The sequence below is a fragment of the Haemaphysalis longicornis genome, unplaced genomic scaffold (assembly GCF_048455015.1).
Source record: "Haemaphysalis longicornis isolate Haplotype H1 unplaced genomic scaffold, Haemaphysalis longicornis Haplotype H1 scaffold_15, whole genome shotgun sequence".
Classification (NCBI taxonomy): domain Eukaryota; kingdom Metazoa; phylum Arthropoda; class Arachnida; order Ixodida; family Ixodidae; genus Haemaphysalis; species Haemaphysalis longicornis.
In genome coordinates, this window is record NW_027526257.1 from 798,538 (window position 1) to 803,305 (window position 4,768).

Here is a 4,768-nt window from a genome sequence, read left to right on the forward strand (position 1 = left end):
AGATGTCAAATTTTTACAGCTTCTTTCATACGATGCATAATCATCCTTGCCCTATACACCAGCCATCTTCATGGATTTTTGAGTCGCTTCAGTTTGTTTTATTTATTTTTAGGTCGCTTTGTTTTTTCTGAGATAATTTAGTATTTAGCCACAGGAGAACCCTGGCTATCAACCTGGAGAATTTTAACGTTCCAGGAAAAGATTATCTGGTTTAAACACGGATAGAAACACTTTATTCATCTTTCTCTAAACTTGATTTTCTGCACTTTTTTCTTTGGTGAGAAGTTGTAACTTCAAAAGGAATAATCATTTTTCAATGAAACTTGGCCGCCTTTTCGCTTAATTACCATTCTGTGCAATGAACTAAAATTTTTAAAAACGGATGATAAGTTTTATTGTAAGCATTATTTATATTAAGGAATACCGACAAAAATGACGCATTTACCCTGTTTTCTTTGTTTTTTTTTCTTATAAGAAATTTGATTTCATATTATCGGATTGGAATGATCCTAGTTAGTGCCAGTACGGTTGGCCACCATTGTACGGAACATTTGCTAATGAAGGAATTCCATGTAATAATTATGACTGTTCGCGGGACGCTCAAGTTTCCTGAAATGTTTGTCAATAACTAGTATCAACTAAGTTATTTTTACTATTTTTTACTTGTAAATTTCCTACAAGACAGTCCTTTATAAGGTCCACAGGACAAAACCATTCACCAATCGTTATTTAAACCTGGAATTCATGTGAGAAGTATGATAGCTCAGTAAAGATGAATTTACGCTAACTTGAAATTAACAAAAAAAAAGAGACAAAATTTGTTGAACTGCAAAACATAACAAGTGCTTTGGACATCATCACTTTTTAGAGATGTATTCTTCAAAGCAGCGAATGTGAAATACTAAATTTTACGTTGTTGTATAACAAATGATACAGAGCAATGTTTTGGTCTTTGTAAATGTAAACAAAACTACAACAAAATAGTTTCTTACTAAACTTAATCACCGCAGTTGCCATTTGCCTTTGATTTTCTTGCTGCATAAAAAATGCAAAGTTTTATTAGTTCCTTTTTACAAAAATCTTGTAGTGTGCTTAATTTTAACAAGACCTCTGTGTTACGCATCGTCTGCGCCTTAGCAGAGTAGTATTTTTTTAGCAAAACATTGAAACATGGTGGCCGCAAGGAGCGAAGAGGGTGTCGTTTCCGAAGAATATTTGCGGGGCAACATTTTTGGGCTACAGACAAAACCGTCATTGTTAGTGAGCACAAAAAGAAATTGCCGCTCATTGCTGCGTGCGCTCCACAGCATTCGCTATCATTATTAAAATGTTTTGTGCGTGAATACAATACCCCAATTTTGATCTTTTCGGCCCACAGTTTCATTCATTTGTGTTGTTTTTTTACTATACTGCGGATCAACATAATGCACCTGTTATTATAAAAAGCATCAGAATTGTGAAAATGTGTGATTTCTCAAACACATGTACGGCGGTAGTCTTGCTAGTCATTAGAGGATAGTCGAGAATGTCAGGGTTTCTTGGGGACGCACTCATTATAGTTGTTATTCGAACAAATGGTTACGTACACGTTCATCTTAATGTTATTTCCACAGTATGAGCAGCCTTTCGAAACTACGAGTTTCGAAAATATTCTGCAAATGAGCCAGTTACATATTCGCAGACACCAGCTGCCGATCAGTAAGGGTAATATATGTGTGACTGTAGGGCAAAAAGAAACGATGCATTAACAATTGCATCATTTAGTTTACAACACAGAATATACATTGCTAAAGCTGACTGAAATCTTGAAGTTTCAGAAACAATCCAAACTCTGCGTTACGGCGTATTGACAGGAGGCGCACAAACCGTGGGGTTTCAAGTAGTAACCGGCTTGGAGTAATCGATACAGATCTGAAGTGTTGGGTTCAACCAGAGTTACTCAACGCTTTTCTGACCACGAAACTCTGGCCGCACGTGCATACAAGGATAAAATCTGTCCCTAGGGTCGCCGCTGCAAGGGAGAGGGGATTCAGCACCCGCGCCACCCGGGCTCACAGCACACCGGTGAAGCTGCTGCCCGTTCAATGCAGTCAACAGTGCCGAGAATATTCAGCTACCGCTCTTGTTTATTTCGACATAAAATGGGGTATCTGCCCTCGCATGTGAAAACAATTTTCTTCGTTTACTTTTGCAAGATATCAACGCTTCCGTGGAGCCAGTCATGCTTACGCAGCCATTGTGCGTGCAGGCGTGGTTGCAGCAGTTTTTTTATCTCGCGCAAGGCAGCGTAAGGTTGTGAGTTATTTAACCGAAGTTTATTTTCTTGCGTTCCTCACACTGGCGACGGCCCAGAATACGAAAGTGGCAAATCTGAGACGCGCAGCGAGTCCTGCGGCGACGTCGATAGCGCGAGTTACTTGTGATCCGACAATGACGCGTCCGGTGTTCGCCGTGGCTGCGGTATCAAGAATAAAGCTATGGATTTCCCGTGGTAACAGTTTACTGACGTTTCTTCAGTACTGCGAGCTTATCGCACAGACAATCGGAAAACTTTCAAAGCGTGAGCGATAAATCTTTCGTCGCGTGAACACAGGGCGATATTTAGGATTTTAACCCATCTTAACTTCGAGCTCGAAGATACCTCTGCTAATTTTGAAAAAAACCATCAACTGGATAATGTTACCTAAACTCAGCACGAGCACAAGGGCGCCTCAAGTAATATTGTGGCGCCGCTCAACATCGTTCTGTAAGCTCCAATTCCCACATGTGCTCCGTTACCATAAATGTCCCCCCCTGGGAAAATACAACTCCCACTTCGATGTTGTGCGCGAAGTCACAGTCAGTCTGCTCTGTTCCCATTTTTCAAGAGAGGCACATTGCATTCCTTTGAAAACGGCTGACATGCCCTGTCTTGTTGAAGTCTTTCCGTTCACCGGTGTGTCGTGTCTGCCGGCAGAATCACCGGCAGCTGCCTTGTTGTCGTTTGATAGTCTGCGTACCTTCTTGTTGCCTGCCGGGATGACGTGTTTGATGGGCGCCAGAAGCATTTTCGGTAGAGCTTTTCACGAGTCATCTTTTGTATGGGAAAGCAGCTATGCGCATGAAGCCGATAAAAATAATCCCCTGCCGGAGGAGGTTGTCAATGTCATTTGCGGTGAGCCGTGCCTTTGTCGTCTTAGGTCCTTGCGGCTGCGACGCTATCATGTGACGGCGGCGGAATCTGTAGTTGCCGGGGTAACTATGTAAAGTACGGGTGCCTTCTGGTGGCTGGAGTTGCGCTTGATGCGGCGTCATTCCTGGGACCACAGATGAAGAAGGAAAGGCGCGCCGCGGCGCCTGAAAAAGTTATTCAGTAAGACGTATGCCGTGAGGTTCAAATTTGTTATGGGCCTCTAGATTCATCACAACGGCGTGTATATATATATATATATATATATATATATATATATATATCTATATATCTATATATATATATATCTATATCTATATATCTATATATATATATATATATATATATATATATATATATATATATATATATATATATATATATCTATATATATATATATATATATATATATATATATATATATATATATATATATATATATATATATATATCTATATATATATATATATATATATATATATATATATATATATATATATATATATATATATATATATATATATATATAAATATATATATATATATATATATATATATATATATAGTAAGGCAAACGTTGAGGAAATACAGAAAGATAGGTCAGCAGTCTACAACGCCAAAGGAGGCATAAGGGTGTGGTTAGGCTCTTTTCTTTTGCACTACGGTTAATTAAGTAAACATTCTTTTTTTTTAATTATGCAGAAGAAAGAAAGAAAGAAAAACACGCGCCCAGAGTGGGGACCGAACCCACGCCTTTCGATTACATGTCGAATGCCTTACCAATTCTTTTCTTTCTTTCTTTCTTCTGTATAATTAAAAAAAAAGAATGTTTACTTAATTAACCGTAGTGAAAAAGAAAAGAGCCTAACCACACCCTTATGCCTCCTTTGGCGTTGTAGACTGCTGACCTATCTTTCTTCTTTCTGTATATATATATATATATATATATATATATATATATATATATATATATATATATATATATATATATATATATATATATATACGGGAAAAACGGGAAACGTGTCAGTCGACTTCTTTCACATATATATATATATATATATATATAACAGAAATAAGGGTTGGCCGTCAAGAAAGCCTCGGAAAGCAATGGGGAGGATGTGGTAGGTCATTGAAACAGATAAAGAATTTGGAAAGAAAGAAAGTGGAGAAAAAATGCCCGCCAGGTGGGATCTGAACCCACAACCTCCAGAATAATGGTCTGGTGCGATAACCGCTACGCTACCGGCGGGGCGATTTTCCCCAACACTTTCTGGGGTATTTATGTTTTAGGTATTTTTGTTTCCTGTGCTTAGGGGTGGTAGCCAGCGCCACTCGGACTACTCGGAGTGAAGGGGACCTTCTTTTTAACCCCCGGGCCGTGACTCCAGTGTCTACAACATGTCGAGAGTGGTCGACCAGCGTTGAACCCTCTTAAGCTTCCTATGGCACCAAGACTGCCAGAACAGAGGCCCTCGCTATGCATGTAGCGAATCAGATTAGGATATTGGGGCTCGTTGAAAATAACACAGAAACAAGGATTGGCAGTCAAGAAAACCTCGGAAAGCAAAGGGGAGGATGTGGTAGGTCATTGAAACA

General features: G+C 39.1%; 1 non-coding gene across 1 annotated transcript; it reads right to left on the minus strand.

Annotated features, from left to right (window-relative positions):
• Positions 1-4,348: 4,348 nt before the first annotated feature.
• Positions 4,349-4,421, minus strand: Trnan-auu (transfer RNA asparagine (anticodon AUU)). The gene has a single exon. It is a non-coding gene; the product is annotated as a tRNA-Asn (tRNA).
• Positions 4,422-4,768: the final 347 nt, after the last annotated feature.